This window comes from Podarcis tiliguerta (assembly GCF_965153285.1).
Source record: "Podarcis tiliguerta genome assembly, chromosome: 5".
NCBI lineage: Eukaryota > Metazoa > Chordata > Lepidosauria > Squamata > Lacertidae > Podarcis > Podarcis tiliguerta.
Genome location: NC_139538.1, coordinates 87221878 through 87239666, shown reverse-complemented (window position 1 = coordinate 87239666; position 17789 = coordinate 87221878). Strand labels below are relative to the sequence as shown.

General features: G+C 47.3%; 1 long non-coding RNA gene across 1 annotated transcript in view; it reads left to right on the top strand.

The window, feature by feature from the left end:
- The window catches only part of LOC310677513, a 574807-nt gene extending 557297 nt beyond the window's left edge, over positions 1 to 17510 (top strand). The window contains exon 4 of the long non-coding RNA XR_014511205.1: positions 15819 to 17510. This is a non-coding gene — a long non-coding RNA (uncharacterized lncRNA). The remainder of the gene's footprint in view (positions 1 to 15818) is intronic.
- The last annotated feature ends 279 nt before the right edge of the window (positions 17511 to 17789 follow it).

Here is a 17789-nt window from a genome sequence, read left to right as displayed (position 1 = left end):
TGCTCGGCCTCCTGTTCCCGACCATCCGGTGTTCCTGTTCCCTGCACAGCCTCCTGTTCCAGCGTTCCTGTTCACCGCCCGGCACTCTGCCTCGGACCTTGCCCCTCTTCGTGTGGACTTTGCTACACCCAAGGTACCTTACCCCCGGGACCAGCACAGTTTGCTCCCGCCACCTCCCGCACTCCCCCTTCGTCGGGGTGCGTTCGGGAAGAGCCAGAGGCCATGGCTGAACAGGCGGCTGCACTGGTGGCTTTGGCCCAGGAGAACCAGGCCTTGTCTCACACCGTGCAGCAGCTCAGTGACGCGGTTGAGGCACTTCAGCAACGCTTGGAAGCCCTACCGGCTTCTGGGGCCGACGCCCCGGCTCCGGGCAAGTACCCAGTGGCTTTGCCTGAGAAATTTGATGGAGCCCCGGCCAGCTTTCCCATGTTCCTGGCCCAGGCCAAACTGTATATTCAGGGGCGAGCCCGGAACTTTCCTGACGACCGTACCAAGGTGCACTTTTTGATTAGCTTGTTAAAGGACCAGGCGGCCAAGTGGGCGTTGCCGCTACTCAGGCAAGACTCCCCCTTGCTGGCAGACTATACGGGGTTTTGCAATCGTTTGGAGGCCGCGTTCGGCAACCCCCAGAAAGAGAGTCAAGCCAACCGGGCGATTCGGCATTTGAAACAGGGCAAGTCCACGGTGGCCACATATACCACGGAGTTCCGGCTGTTGGCACAGGACTTGACCTGGAATGACTCGGCACTGCGGGACCAGTATCTCGAAGGGCTTTCGGACGAGGTACTGGACCAGTTGGCCACAATGGAACGCCCCACCACGCTGGACACTCTCATTCAACGGAGTCTACAAATAGGCGACCGGTTGGAGGATCGTCGTCAGGCCCGGGGTCGCCGACACTTCCAGTTCACGGCACCAGCTTTTTCCGGCAGCCCCACGGTCACAACTGATTTAACGGAGGAGCCTATGCAGCTCGGGGCAGTGCGGCCACGCCTTTCCCCCGCAGAGAAGGCGCGGCGTCGGGATGGAAATCTCTGTCTTTACTGTGGCGGAAGTGGACACTTCGCTCGGTCCTGCCCTGAGAAACGCCAGCCGCAGGGAAACCGCCAACCCCAGTAGCTGATGGCCCTAGCTACCGGGGGTCCCAAACCGTACAGAATGGGCCCGCACCAATGGACTTGCAACATCTTATGGTTTCGGTACGTTTATACCCTCCAGGTGGGCCCTGGATCCTCACCCATGCTTTGGTAGATTCAGGGGCAACCCGCTCCTATATGGACGCTGTTTTTGCCGCCCATCATCAGGTGCCACTTCGGAACAAGCCAGTACCGGTCCAGGTGGAAGCGATTGACGGACGACTTCTGCGTTCAGGTGCCGTTACTCAGGAGACCCAGCCTCTGGTCCTGTGTCTCCAGCAGCACCGGGAGTTGCGAACTTTGGACATTGCCTCTATGCCCCGCTTCCCCCTGGTGCTCGGGATGGACTGGCTGGAGGCCCACAACGTTCAGATTGACTGGGTCAAACGGACCGTGCACTTCCCAGACCCATGTTCCCATGCTCAATCCGGAACGCTGGCGGCCGCGCCCTCAGCGGAGGCAGCACCCACGCTCCCAGCCGTGTACCAGGACTACCAGGACGTGTTCGAGGAACGGGGGGCAGACCAGCTGCCGCCGCATCGGCCTTTTGACTGCGGCATAGACCTCCAACCCGGAGCGCCTTTACCAGTGAGTCGCTTATATTCCCTAACAGAGCCAGAGCGCGAGGCTTTGCAGGACTTCTTGCGCAAGAACCTGGAGCGTGGGTTCATTAGGCCTTCCACCTCGCCCACCGCGGCGCCGGTGCTTTTTGTTAAGAAGAAATGTGGGGAACTCCGCCCTTGCCATGATTACCGAGCCCTGAACAAAATTACCGTCCCAGACCGGTACCCCTTGCCCCTTATCTCGGAGCTGCTGGAGCGGGTGCAAGGGGCACAGGTGTTCACCAAGCTGGACCTCCGGGGGGCCTACAACTTGATTCGGATCCGAGCCGGGGATGAGTGGAAGACAGCGTTTGGGACCCGGTACGGGCAGTTCGAATATTTGGTTATGCCTTTCGGTTTGTGCAACGCGCCTGCTGTGTTTCAACGCTACATCAACCACGTGTTTCAGGACCTGTTAGACAAGTACGTGGTGGTGTATTTGGATGACATACTGATTTACTCCCGTGACCCGGCTCGCCATGAGGGACATGTCCGGACCGTGCTGCAGCGCTTGCGTGAGCACCGTTTGTACGCAAAGCTCAGCAAGTGCGAGTTCCATCAGCGGACTGTGGACTTCCTTGGTCACCGGCTCTCTCCAGATGGGGTGCAAATGGACCCGGGGAAGGTGACAGCGGTTCAAGAATGGGCGGCACCCCGGAACCGCAAGGACCTACAGCGTTTCCTGGGGTTCGCCAATTACTACCGGACCTTCATCGCTGATTATGCTCATCGCACCACCCCGTTGACCCGGCTACTGCGCCCAAAGACGCCGTTTTCCTGGGACAAGGAGGCAGAGGAGGCGTTTCAGGGGTTGAAGGCCTGTTTCCAGAGGGCACCAATCTTACAACATCCTGACCCCTCTCGACCCTTTGTGGTGGAGACCGACGCTTCCAGTACGGCTCTCGGTGCCGTCTTGTCTCAACAGATTGGTCCTGAAGCGCCACTCTTACCCTGTGCCTTCTATTCCCGCCAGCTCCTACCAGCGGAGCGTAACTATACTGTGTGGGAGCGGGAACTACTGGCCATCAAGGTAGCCTTTGAGGTCTGGCGCCACCATCTTGAGGGGGCACGACATCCGGTGGAGGTGAGAACCGACCACCGGAACCTGGAGTACCTCCAGACCACCCGCAAGCTGAACCAAAGACAGATCCGGTGGGCGTTGTTCTTTTCCCGGTTCCAGTTCCGGATCCGCTACATCCCTAGCTCTCAGAATCAGAAGGCGGATGCCCTGTCCCGGAAACCTGACGACAACGCAGACACGGTACAGCAAGCAGAACCCACCACGATCCTACCTCCGGCTGCATTCCTGGCCACCCAGGAGGCGCAGCCACTGCAGGTTCGGGTGCGGGAACAGCAGCGGGTCGACGCTTGGGCCCAGGAACGACTCCGGGAGCTGGCTGAAGGGTCCAGCCCACAGCATCCGGGGCTGGTCCTGCATCAGGGCCTTCTGCTGCACCACGGTCGTTTGTACATCCCGCCAGGGCCACTACGGCTGGAGGTTCTCCGGATGGCCCATGATGCCCCAGCAGCGGGGCACTTTGGACGGTATCGGACCACCCATCTGGTCAGTCGAGAGTTTTGGTGGCCCCGCCTGAAGGCTGACGTGGCTCGCTACGTTGCTGGTTGTGATGTCTGCCGGCGCGCCAAGGGACCTACCGGGCGACCCCCCGGCCTACTTCAGCCATTGCCAGTTCCACCGCACCCTTGGCACACGGTTTCGTTGGACTTTGTAGTGGACTTACCCTCGTCTCGTGGCTGTACCTGCCTTCTGGTTTTCTCCGACCATTTCACCAAGATGGTGCACTGCGCTCCCTGTCCATCTGTACCCACAGCCAAGGAAACTGCTCAGCTGTACCTTCAGCATGTCTTCCGCCTGCATGGCCTACCTGAGCGCGTGGTGTCCGACCGGGGCGTTCAGTTCACATCCCGGTTCTGGCAAGCACTACACCGGACCCTCGGGACGGAGGTCTGCCTCTCGTCAGCCTACCACCCACAGACCGATGGCCAGACGGAACGGGCGAACGCGGTGCTGGAGCAGTACCTCCGGTGTTACTGCAGCTACCAGCAGGATGACTGGGTCGACCACCTGGCATTGGCGGAGTTCGCCTACAATAACGCGGTGAATGCGTCCACCCAGCAGACCCCGTTCCAGGCCAGTTATGGTTATCATCCACGGCTGTTTCCAGAGGTGCTGCCGACATCCGCAGTCCCGGCGGTGACGGAGTGGCTTCAAGAGCTCCAGTCCCAGCAACAGCTTTTGGTGGAGCAACTGCACCAGGCCAAGGAAGCGTACAAGGCCCAGGCCGACCGCCACCGCCAGGTGGGGCCGGAACTTCGCGTCGGTGACCTGGTTTGGCTCTCCACTCGCCACCTCCACCCCTCTCGACCTTCGCGGAAGTTGGACGCCCGCTTCACCGGCCCGTTCCCTATCGTAGACCAAGTCTCTCCTGTGGCATTTCGTCTCCGGTTACCCGCAACCCTGAAGGTTCACCCGGTCTTCCACAGGTCCCTTTTGAGTCCGGTGGCCCCACCCGACGAGTTCCACCCGAACCGTCCCCGACCGCAGCCAGTGTTGGTTCGGGGAGAGCCTGAGTACGAGGTGGAACGCATCCTGGACTCCCGATACCGCAGGGGGAAGCTGCAGTATCTCATTGACTGGAAGGGGTACGGACCGGAGGACCGTTCCTGGGAACCAGCGGCCAACGTCCACGCACCTGCCTGCCTCCGAGAGTTCCATGCGACGTACCCCGGCAAGCCGGGTCCGGACCCTCGGTTGAGGGGGGGGCCTGGGAGGGGGGATGGTGTGATGGCCTGGGATTCCGATTCGGAGGATGAAACAGAGGAATCCCGGCCTGCACAGGAGTCCCCGCCTCCAGGGCCGGCTGAACTGGGGCCAGGCCTAGATGCTGAAGAGCCTGCACCTGTGGCAGTGCATCAGGAGCTGGCCCCAGGTGAAGCCCTTCTGGCCCCAGAGAGGCTTGACGACTCAGTGGCCACAGGTGAGCCTCCTCCAGGGCCCAGTAACCCTTCGGCCTCTCCTGATCTGCAGAGGTTTAGAGCAGAGAGGCGAAGGGAACTGGTTGCCCCCAGGAGGAGTGCTCGCCTTAAGGCCAGAGGAGGCGGGGCTCCTGGGGGCCGGGACCGCCCCTGGCCTTAGAAGAGGATAAAAGCCCAGTCAGCCCGGCCCCAGGTTGCGGGAGCAACGTCGTTGTTGGCTTCGGACCTTCCTGCGTTCTTGATCCCTGCTCGGCCTCCTGTTCCTGACTATCCGGTACTCCTGTTCCCTGCTCGGCCTCCTGTTCCCGACCATCCGGTGTTCCTGTTCCCTGCACAGCCTCCTGTTCCAGCGTTCCTGTTCACCGCCCGGCACTCTGCCTCGGACCTTGCCCCTCTTCGTGTGGACTTTGCTACACCCAAGGTACCTTACCCCCGGGACCAGCACACGGGGCTTAGGGATTTTTTCAAACAAATCTTTTTCTGCCGGTTAAGTTGTCAAGGGTTGATTTCTTTTCCTGTAATAAAAAGCCTTCTGTTTTGACCGCCAAACCTTTCAGGGGAGCATTTGCAACCGTTTGGCACCATTTTTGAGTGAATTTCCGAAAGTCAGATTTTTGATGAAATTGTGACCCCGGGGCTTAGGGATTTTTTCAAAAAAATCTTTTTCTGCCGGTGATGTTGTTGAGGGCTGATTTCTTTTCCTGTGATAAAAAGCCTTCTGTTTCGACCGCCAAACCTTTCAGGGGAGCATTTGCAACCGTTTGGCACCATTTTTGAGTGAATTTCCGAAAGTCAGATTTTTGATGAAATTGTGACCCCGGGGCTTAGGGATTTTTTCAAAAAAATCTTTTTCTGGCGGTGATGTTGTCAAGGGCTGATTTATTTTCCTGTGATAAAAAGCCTTCTGTTTCGACCGCCAAACCTTTCAGGGGAGCATTTGCAAACATTTGGCACCATTTTTGAGTGAATTTCCGAAAGTCAGATTTTTGATGAAATTGTGACCCCGGGGCTTAGGGATTTTTTCAAAAAAATCTTTTTCTGCCGGTGATGTTGTTGAAGGCTGATTTCTTTTCGTGTGATAAAAAGCCTTCTGTGTGATCGCCAAACCTTTCAGGGGAGCATTTGCAACCGTTTGGCCCCATTTTTGAGTGAATTTCCGAAAGTCAGATCTTTGATGAAATTGTGACCCCGGGGCTTAGGGATTTTTTCAAAAAAATCTTTTTCTGCCGGTGATGTTGTTGAGGGCTGATTTCTTTTCCTGTGATAAAAAGCCTTCTGTTTCGACCGCCAAACCTTTCAGGGGAGCATTTGCAACCGTTTGGCCCCATTTTTGAGTGAATTTCCGAAAGTCAGATTTTTGATGAAATTGTGACCCCGGGGCTTAGGGATTTTTTCAAAAAAATCTTTTTCTGCCGGTGATGTTGTTGAGGGCTGATTTCTTTTCCTGTGATAAAAAGCCTTCTGTTTCGACCGCCAAACCTTTCAGGGGAGCATTTGCAAACATTTGGCACCATTTTTGAGTGAATTTCCGAAAGTCAGATTTTTGATGAAATTGTGACCCCGGGGCTTAGGGATTTTTTCAAAAAAATCTTTTTCTGCCGGTTAAGTTGTCAAGGGCTGATTTCTTTTTCTGTGATAAAAAGCTTTCTGTTTCGGCGGCCAAACCTTTCAGGGGAGCACTTGCAACCGTTTGCGACCATTTTTGACTGAATTTCCGAAAGTCAGATTTTTGATGAAATTGTGACCCCGGGGCTTAGGGATTTTTTCAAACAAATCTTTTTCTGCCGGTTAAGTTGTCAAGGGTTGATTTCTTTTCCTGTAATAAAAAGCCTTCTGTTTCGACCGCCAAACCTTTCAGGGGAGAATTTGCAAACATTTGGCACCATTTTTGAGTGAATTTCCGAAAGTCAGATTTTTGATGAAATTGTGACCCCGGGGCTTAGGGATTTTTTCAAAAAAAACTTTTTCTGCCGGTGATGTTGTTGAGGGCTGATTTCTTTTCCAGTGATAAAAAGCCTTCTGTTTCGACCGCCAAACCTTTCAGGGGAGCTTTTGAAAACATTTGGCACCATTTTTGAGTGAATTTCCGAAAGTCAGATTTTTGATGAAATTGTGACCCCGGGGCTCAGGGACTTTTTCAAAAAAATCTTTTTCTGCCGGTGATGTTGTTGAGGGCTGATTTCTTTTCCTGTGATAAAAAGCCTTCTGTTTTGACCGCCAAACCTTTCAGGGGAGCATTTGCAACCGTTTGCGACCATTTTTGACTGAATTTCCGAAAGTCAGATTTTTGATAAAATTGTGACCCCGGGGCTTAGGGATTTTTTGAAACAAATCTTTTTCTGCCGGTTAAGTTGTCAAGGGTTGATTTCTTTTCCTGTAATAAAAAGCCTTCTGTTTCGACCGCCAAACCTTTCAGGGGAGAATTTGCAAACATTTGGCACCATTTTTGAGTGAATTTCCGAAAGTCAGATTTTTGATGAAATTGTGACCCCGGGGCTTAGGGATTTTTTCAAAAAAAACTTTTTCTGCCGGTGATGTTGTTGAGGGCTGATTTCTTTTCCAGTGATAAAAAGCCTTCTGTTTCGACCGCCAAACCTTTCAGGGGAGCTTTTGAAAACATTTGGCACCATTTTTGAGTGAATTTCCGAAAGTCAGATTTTTGATGAAATTGTGACCCCGGGGCTCAGGGACTTTTTCAAAAAAATCTTTTTCTGCCGGTGATGTTGTTGAGGGCTGATTTCTTTTCCTGTGATAAAAAGCCTTCTGTTTTGACCGCCAAACCTTTCAGGGGAGCATTTGCAACCGTTTGGCACCATTTTTGAGTGAATTTCCGAAAGTCAGATTTTTGATGAAATTGTGACCCCGGAGCTTAGGGATTTTTTCAAAAAAATCTTTTTCTGCCAGTTAAGTTGTCAAGGGCTGATTTCTTTTTCTGTGATAAAAAGCCTTCTGTTTCGACCGCCAAACCTTTCAGGGGAGCATTTGCAACCGTTTGGCACCATTTTTGAGTGAATTTCCGAAAGTCAGATTTTTGATGAAATTGTGACCCCAGGGCTTAGGGAGTTTTTCAAAAAAATCTTTTTCTGCCGGTGATGTTGTTGAGGGCTGATTTCTTTTCCTGTGATAAAAGCCTTCTGTTTCGAACGCCAAACGTTTCAGGGGAGCTTTTGTAAACATTTGGCACAATTTTTGACTGAATTTCCGAAAGTCAGATTTTTGATGAAATTGTGACCCCGGGGCTTAGGGATTTTTTCAAACAAATCTTTTTCTGCCGGTTAAGTTGTCAAGGGTTGATTTCTTTTCCTGTAATAAAAAGCCTTCTGTTTCGACCGCCAAACCTTTCAGGGGAGCATTTGCAAACATTTGGCACCATTTTTGAGTGAATTTCCGAAAGTCAGATTTTTGATGAAATTGTGACCCCGGGGCTTAGGGATTTTTTCAAAAAAATCTTTTTCTGCCGGTGATGTTGTTGAGGGCTGATTTCTTTTCGTGTGATAAAAAGCCTTCTGTGTGATCGCCAAACCTTTCAGGGGAGCATTTGCAACCGTTTGGCCCCATTTTTGAGTGAATTTCCGAAAGTCAGATTTTTGATGAAATTGTGACCCCGGGGCTTAGGGATTTTTTCAAAAAAACCTTTTTCTGCCGGTGATGTTGTTGAGGGCTGATTTCTTTTCCAGTGATAAAAAGCCTTCTGTTTCGACCGCCAAACCTTTCAGGGGAGCATTTGCAACCGTTTGGCCCCATTTTTGAGTGAATTTCCGAAAGTCAGATTTTTGATGAAATTGTGACCCCGGGGCTTAGGGATTTTTTCAAAAAAAAAATTTTCTGCCGGTGAAGTTGTCGAGGGCTGATTTCTTATCCTGTGATAAAAAGCCTTCTGTTTCGACCTCCAAACCTCTCAGGGGAGCATTAGCAACCATTTGGCACAATTTTTGAGTGAATTTCCGAAAGTCAGATTTTTGATGAAATTGTGATCCCGGGACTTAGGGATTTTTTCAAAAAAATATTTTTGTGCCGGTGATGTTGTTGAGGGCTGATTTCTTTTCGTGTGATAAAAAGCCTTCTGTTTCGAACGCCAAACCTTTCAGGGGAGCATTTGCAACCGTTTGGCACCATTTTTGAGTGATTTGCCGAAAGTCAGATTTTTGATGAAATTGTGACCCCGGGGCTTAGTGATTTTTTCAAAAAAATCTTTTTCTGCCGGTGATGTTGTTGAGGGCTGATTTCTTTTCCTGTGATAAAAAGCCTTCTGTTTCGAACGCCAAACCTTTCAAGGGAGCATTAGTAACCGTTTGGCACCATTTTTGAGTGATTTGCCGAAAGTCAGATTTTTGATGAAATTGTGACCCCGGGGCTTAGGGATTTTTTCAAAAAAATCTTTTTCTGCTGGTGATGTTCTTGACTGCTGATTTCTTTTCCTGTGATCAAAAACCTTCTGTTTCGACCGCCAAACCTCTCAGGGGAGCATTTGCAACTGTTTGGCACCATTTTTGAGTGAATTTCCGAAAGTCAGATTTTTGATGAAATTGCGACCCTGGGGCTTAGGGATTTTTTCAAAAAAATCTTTTTCTGCCGGTTAAGTTGTCGAGGGCTGATTTCTTTTCCTGTGATAAAAAGCCTTCTGTTTCGAATGCCAAACCTTTTAGGGGAGCATTTGCAACCGTTTGGCACCATTTTTGAGTGATTTGCCGAAAGTCAGATTTTTGATGAAATTGTGACCCCGGGGCTTGGTGATTTTTTCAGAAAAATCTTTTTCTGCCGGTGATGTTGTTGAGGGCTGATTTCTTTTCCTGTAATAAAAAGCCTTCTGTTTCGACCGCCAAACCTTTCAGGGGAGAATTTGCAACCGTTTGGCACCATTTTTGAGTGAATTGCCAAAAGTTAGATTTTTGATGAAATTGTGACCCCGGGGCTTAGGGATTTTTTTAAAAAAATCTTTTTCTGCCGGTGATGTTGTTGAGGGCTGATTTCTTTTCCTGTGATAAAAAGCCTTTTGTTTTGACCTCCAAACCTCTCAGGGGAGAATTAGTAACCATTTGGCCCCATTTTTGAGTGAATTTCCGAAAGTTAGATTTTTGATGAAATTGTGACCCCGGGGCTTAGGGTTTTTTTCAAAAAAATCTTTTTCTGCCGGTGATGTTGTCAAGGGCTGATTTCTTTTCCTCTGATAAAAAGCCTTCTGTTTCAACCGCCAAACCTTTCAGGGGAGCATTTGCAACCGTTTGGCACCATTTTTGAGTGAATTGCCGAAAGTCAGATTTTTGATGAAATCGTTACCCCGGGGCTTAGGGATTTTTTCAAAAAAATCTTTTTCTGCCGCTGATGTTGTTGAGGGCTGATTTCTTTTCCTGTGATAAAAAGCCTTCTGTTTCGACCGCCAAACCTTTCAGGGGAGCATTTGCAACCGTATGGCACCATTTTTGAGTGAATTTCCGAAAGTCAGATTTTTCATGAAATTGTGACCCCGGGGCTAAGGGATTTTTTCAAAAAAATCTTTTTCTGCCGGTTAAGTTGTCGAGGGCTGATTTCTTTTCCTGTGATAAAAAGCCTTCTGTTTTGAATGCCAAACCTTGCAGGGGAGCATTTGCAACCGTTTGGCACCATTTTTGAGTGAATTTCCGAAAGTCAGATTTTTGATGAAATTGTAACCCCAGGGCTTAGGGATTTTTTCAAAAAAAAAAATTTCTGCCGGTGAAGTTGTCGAGGGCTGATTTCTTATCCTGTGATAAAAAGCCTTCTGTTTCGATCGCCAAACCTTTCAGGGGAGCATTTGCAACCGTTTGGCACCATTTTTGAGTGAATAGGAGAACGTCAGATTTTTGATGAAATTGTGACCCCGGGGCTTAGGGATTTTTTCAAAAAAATCTTTTTCTGCTGGTGATGTTCTTGACTGCTGATTTCTTTTCCTGTGATCAAAAACCTTCTGTTTCGACCGCCAAACCTCTCAGGGGAGCATTTGCAACTGTTTGGCACCATTTTTGAGTGAATTTCCGAAAGTCAGATTTTTGATGAAATTGTGACCCCGAGGCTTAGGGATTTTTTCAAAAAAATCTTTTTCTGCCCGTGATGTTGTCAAGGGCTGATTTCTTTTCCTGTGATAAAAAGCCTTCTGTTTCAACCGCCAAACCTTTCAGGGGAGCATTTGCAACCGTTTGGCACCATTTTTGAGTGAATTGCCGAAAGTCAGATTTTTGATGAAATCGTTACCCCGGGGCTTAGGGATTTTTTCAAAAAAATCTTTTTCTGCCGCTGATGTTGTTGAGGGCTGATTTCTTTTCCTGTGATAAAAAGCCTTCTGTTTCGACCGCCAAACCTTTCAGGGGAGCATTTGCAACCGTTTGGCACCATTTTTGAGTGAATTTCCGAAAGTCAGATTTTTGATGAAATTGTAACCCCAGGGCTTAGGGTTTTTTTCAAAAAAATCTTTTTCTGCCGGTGATGTTGTCAAGGGCTGATTTCTTTTCCTGTGATAAAAAGCCTTCTGTTTCAACCGCCAAACCTTGCAGGGGAGCATTTGCAACCGTTTGGCACCATTTTTGAGTGATTTGCCGAAAGTCAGATTTTTGATGAAATTGTGACCCCGGGGCTTAGGGATTTTTTCAAAAAAATCTTTTTCTGCCAGTGATGTTGTTGAGGGCTGATTTCTTTTCCTGTAATAAAAAGCCTTCTGTTTCGACCGCCAAACCTTTCAGGGGAGCATTTGCAAACATTTGGCACTATTTTTGAGTGAATTTCCGAAAGTCAGATTTTTGATGAAATTGTGACCCCGGGGCTTAGGGTTTTTTTCAAAAAAATCTTTTTCTGCCGGTGATGTTTTCGAGCGCTGATTTCTTTTCCTGTGATAAAAAGCCTTCTGTTTTGACCTCCAAACCTCTCAGGGGAGCATTAGTAACCGTTTGGCCCCATTTTTGAGTGAATTTCCGAAAGTCAGATTTTTGATGAAATTGTGACCCAGGGGCTTAGGGATTTTTTCAAAAAAATCTTTTTCTGCCGGTTAAGTTGTCGAGGGCTGATTTCTTTTCCTGTGATAAAAAGCCTTCTGTTTCGAATGCCAAACCATTTAGGGGAGCATTTGCAACCGTTTGGCACCATTTTTGAGTGATTTGCCGAAAGTCAGATTTTTGATGAAATTGTGACCCCGGGCCTTAGGGATTTTTTTCAAAAAAATCTTTTTGTGCCGGTGATGTTGTTGAGGGCTGATTTCTTTTCCTGTGATAAAAAGCCTTCGGTTTTGACCGCCAAACCTTTCAGGGGAGCATTTGCAACCGTTTGGCACCATTTTTGAGTGAATTTCCGAAAGTCAGATTTTTGATGAAATTGTGACCCCGGGGCTTAGGGATTTTTTCAAAAAAATCTTTTTCTGCTGGTGATGTTGTTGAGGGCTGATTTCTTTTCCTGTGATAAAAAGCCTTCTGTTTTGACCTCCAAAGCTCTCAAGGGAGCATTAGTAACCGTTTGGCACCATTTTTGAGTGAATTTCCGAAAGTCAGATTTTTGATGAAATTGTGACCCAGGGGCTTAGGGATTTTTTCAAAAAAATCTTTTTCTGCTGGTGATGTTCTTGACTGCTGATTTCTTTTCCTGTGATCAAAAACCTTCTCTTTCGACCGCCAAACCTCTCAGGGGAGCATTTGCAACTGTTTGGCACCATTTTTGAGTGAATTTCCGAAAGTCAGATTTTTGATGAAATTGCGACCCCGGGGCTTAGGGATTTTTTCAAAAAAATCTTTTTCTGCCGGTTAAGTTGTCGAGGGCTGATTTCTTTTCCTGTGATAAAAAGCCTTCTGTTTCGAATGCCAAACCTTTTAGGGGAGCATTTGCAACCGTTTGGCACCATTTTTGAGTGATTTGCCGAAAGTCAGATTTTTGATGAAATTGTGACCCTGGGGCTTAGTGATTTTTTCAAAAAAATCTTTTTCTGCCGGTGATGTTGTTGAGGGCTGATTGCTTTTCCTGTAATAAAAAGCCTTCTGTTTCGACCGCCAAACCTTTCAGGGGAGAATTTGCAACCGTTTGGCACCATTTTTGAGTGAATTGCCAAAAGTTAGATTTTTGATGAAATTGTGACCCCGGGCCTTAGGGATTTTTTTCAAAAAAATCTTTTTGTGCCGGTGATGTTGTTGAGGGCTGATTTCTTTTCCTGTGATAAAAAGACTTCGGTTTCGACCGCAAAACCTTTCAGGGGAGCATTTGCAACCGTTTGGCACCATTTTTGAGTGAATTTCCGAAAGTCAGATTTTTGATGAAATTGTGACCCCGGGGCTTAGGGATTTTTTCAAAAAAATCTTTTTCTGCTGGTGATGTTCTTGACTGCTGATTTCTTTTCCTGTGATCAAAAACCTTCTGTTTCGACCGCCAAACCTCTCAGGGGAGCATTTGCTACTCTTTGGCACCATTTTTGAGTGAATTTCCGAAAGTCAGATTTTTGATGAAATTGCGACCCCGGGGCTTAGGGATTTTTTCAAAAAAATCTTTTTCTGCCGGTTAAGTTGTCGAGGGCTGATTTCTTTTCCTGTGATAAAAAGCCTTCTGTTTCGAATGCCAAACCTTTCAGGGGAGCATTTGCAACCGTTTGGCACCATTTTTGAGTGATTTGCCGAAAGTCAGATTTTTGATGAAATTGTGACCCCGGGGCTTAGTGATTTTTTCAAAAAAATCTTTTTCTGCTGGTGATGTTGTTGAGGGCTGATTTCTTTTCCTGTAATAAAAAGCCTTCTGTTTCGACCGCCAAACCTTTCAGGGGAGAATTTGCAACCGTTTGGCACCATTTTTGAGTGAATTGCCAAAAGTTAGATTATACAGCCCTCCTTGTGGGAGAGGAGCTGGGAAACTCACCAGGGATTCCAGAGATTCCAGAGATTTAGACCATGCAGAGGAACTGAGATGCCTGCCTCTTGCTAAACAAACAAAAATTACTGAGTCTGAAAGTACAAAGGATGTTTTTAATATTCCGGTTTCAAACTCTTTCACACTGCTAGCAGAGATGAATGACGAGGAAACCATTGTGAAAGAACTTTTGATAACCTGCCTACTAAACCTTCAAGCAATAATAATACTAGTATCCACTCGAATGACTGCACTAGAGTCCGTGAAAGCTGCATTGATGAGATACTATTTGAACACTCGACTACTCTAGACCTAGTTGCTAAAACAGTGGACTATATCTTTAAATACATAAAAGACATCCGAGGATCCTTGGAGAAGATTATCTCGCTTGTATCCTTAATAGGTAAAGACAGTTCCCCTGATGTACCACCTGAGATGAAGCCCATACAAATGCCCAGAGCACCCGTCTTACCTCATACCTCCTGTACAATTCCTCAAGCTGCTGGCAAGCAGAAAAGTGAGCAAAGTGAGCAAAATAAGAAGGAACAACACTCTGCACCTACTCACAAACTGTTGCTGCAAGCTACCAAAATCTGCCTAACGGTTTGCCCCTTTAGAGGCAAGGTGATAAACTGGCATTATAAGAGTGATATACGGAGACACCTAGCGGAGCTTCTGAGGGTAATCCCTAGCTCTATTGATCTGAAGCATACTGATCATATTAGCAGCAGACCTCAGAGGCAGAGAGTGCTGCTCTCCTTTAAAACCAAAAAGCTCCCTGCACTTATTATGTCCTCAAGAAGCCTTCTAATTAACTATGGAATCCTTGCTACAAGAGTCTTTACCGATACCAAGATTTGCCCCCTCTTACCAAACTGCTTGCTCAAAAAGAAGGCAGACAAGTCTGAGGGTCCGCCAATTGCCACGACCCCAACTCCCCTGGCCGCAGATCTAATCAGCTGGACTGACGCCCCCTTGCCTCCACTGACAAAGGCTATACATCTGGAGAACTCTACAGAGCGTGAGTTACTTCTATCCTTCTCCCAATTGCCAAAACTGGAGCGAACAGAGATAACAGACAGATTGGACGAGTTGCTGAAATTGTGACCCCGGGTCTAGGGATTTAAAAAAAAAAAATCTTTTCCTGCCAATTAAGTGGTTGAAGGTTGATTTCTTCTCCAGTGATAAAAAGCCTTCTGTTTCGACCGCCAAACCTCTCGGGAGAATTTGCAACCGTTTGGCACCATTTCTGAGTGAATTGGAGAACGTCAGAGTTTTGATGAAATTGTGACCCCGGGGCTTGGGGATTTTTTTCAAAAAACTCTTTTTCTGCCGGTTACGTTGTCGAGGGCTGATTTCTTTTCCTGTGATAAAAAGCCTTCTGTTGTGACCACCAAACCTTTCAGGGGAGCATTGGCAGCAGCTTGGCACCATTTTTGAGTGAATTTCCCAATGTCAGATTTTTGATGAAATTGTGACACACACACACACACACACACACACACGAAACACAAGTTCCTCAAAGCATAGTAATATTTCTCAGTACCCTCCTTTGGCTGCAATTGAGGTGCACCCATCATCTTGAGTTCACGGTTAGGAGGAAAAATAAAATTGATGGGGTAGATGAGATTGGGCTTGTGGCCCAAGGTCACTCAGACGTCCAGATCTCCTCTGGATTGTTGTGTAATGTGGATAGCAAGCTCTTCTTGCCCTTCTCCTCCAAATCAGTTCAGTGCGTTCCCACACGTTACCTTCTCCCAATCCAGAGCTTTTTATACCCTTTCCTTTTTGAAATATACCAAGCATGCCCCCCAACATTTCTCTGATGAAAAGAGGGACGCCCCATTCCATAATGATAATTTTATTCTTTATATCCCACACAACTGACTGGGTTGCCCCAGCCACTCTGAGTGGCATCCAACATGTATAAAAACATAATAAAACACTAGACGTTTTTTAAAAAAACCCTTCACTGTACAGGATTGCCTTCAGGCGGCTCGGGAGTCGGAGAACTCCATACCCCACAACATTTCTCCATTGAAAATAGGGACACCCTAAGGAAAAGAGATTAACAGTAATCCTTCAAGTGGGTTGATTGGTTTGGCTATGCATTGGTTAATTGGTGAGCTATGAGTGAAGGGGAGGGTCAGATGCCTTGTCAATCAAAGAATGCCTTGTCAACCAATCAGAGGCAGCTTTGTCAATCCCAGCAGCCTTGTCAACCAATCAGAGGCAGCTTTCTCAATCCCAGCAGCAGGTATAAAACAGCAACAGAAGTCACAGGTAACCTGCTTGGTCATGCATAAGATGCTCGGATAAAGGTAGAGGTAGCTGCCCCATATGCTAAGTGCGCTGATGTTTGATGGAGCATGTACACAACACACGGGCAAGTGCTTTATCTGTGAGTGCCATTATGTCTGTCCATGCCAATGTCAGTCTCTCTCTCATCCTGGTAAACCCCACTAGAGATGGGTCTTAACCCTCTTCCTCACTACTGTAGCGTACTTTTAACAGACCAAACATGGCAAGAGGAATACGAACTATATCACAGCGCTTTAACGATGAGAAGTGCAATGCTGTAACTTTGATTTTATGGGTGAACAGTGGGGAGCACAATTTAACCTCTAGGCTAGTGTTTCCTGTGAGTCACAAAGCGCATACAAGTGGGTTGCAGGCTATATAAGCCGACCCAAAATCACAACAGAGCTACCTCGGTTTAAGAACAGTCCGGTTTAAGAATGATTTGGTTTACAAACTCTGCAAAACTGGAAATAGTGTCTTGGGTTGAGAACTTTACTTCAGTCTAAGAACGGAATCCGAACAGTGGAAGGGCACCAATGGCAGGAGGCCTCATTAGGGAAAGCACGCCTCTGTTTAAGAATGGTTTTGGTTTAAGAACGGACTTCCAGAATGGATTAAGTTCGTAAACCGAGGTACTACTGTACTGCTTTAATCCTTAACCGGTATGACAAATACCTTTTCAAACCTGTTGTTTTATTGACACCAGTAACTGAGTGTCGGAAAGGCTCATGTCTTGGGAAACTCTTTCTGACGGCAGATAGCAGATCCAGGAACAGTTGTTTTGACTACAGCTGCCCACTTCTGATGTGCAGGTACCAAAAGCAGCAACTACTGTACATATCTGAGGCAAGCTATAGTAGTCACTCAAAACAACTCCATGTACGAGGACCTCGTAATGAACTGTCACCAAATCTGTCACTAGGCTTAGTTAATAGTTAAGCCAAAGGTGATTTGAAATTTGCTTAGTCAAAATTTTCCCATTACTTTCCTGCTGGAAAAAACCAGAGAAGTTTGAGTGACATCGCTCTGATGTCACAAAGCTGTTTTTGTACAGATGCAACTCACTGAACTGACACGTGATAGACAGGACCTTCAAATATTAATATTTGGAGGCGAGGTTATCTAAATTTTGGCTTCATGTGACCAAAATTACTCAGTTATCATTGAGTATCCTGAGCCTGTCGGTGAAGCAATATCTGTGCTGCTGCCATTTGCGGCACGCGTCTTTGCAAAAAGGGTTTTCCAGCAATTATTGCTATGAAGACAAAGCACAGTAGCAGGTGATGAGTCAGTAATCTGAGGCTGTGTCTGACCGCCATCAAACCCTGCATTGACCTACATCTGCAGAATGCATGCTCAGCAAGCCATTGTCAGTTCCACCACCTCCTTTAGGTGCAACCATAAAAGTCCCTGTGCTCCCTGGAAAATTATGTTGGACGCACACTGAGGATGCAATGGAGGCAGCAAAGAATGTCTTTGTCGCCTTCACTGCCACTGAGGAGGTTCAATAATGAGTTGAAGTTACTGGTTATTAAACCTCATCGTGCTGGGTACCAGCCTCTTCCAAAAGTTTACTTGTAGAGCACAATCTTGTTGATGTTTAATTAAAAATAAAACCTGCTAAGGAACTTTTCAAGCATCATCAAAACGTGAGTGTGAGACTACCTTTTGTTTGCTTGTAGCTTCTAACAATTTAATTTCATGCTAAACGATTATAGCTCTAATTCGATCCACATTTGCTCAAAAACTCAAGACTTCTCTCATCTTTCGAACTTGTTTCCTCATAGCAACTAATACTTCCCCAGAGCTTGTCTTCTCTGCATTTTCTATCAACTGCACACCTTTACTGGCAAGCTTGGTGCATATTTTATATAGACTGTTTGATGATTCAGTGTTACATATCAATAATACCCCATCTCTAAGAATT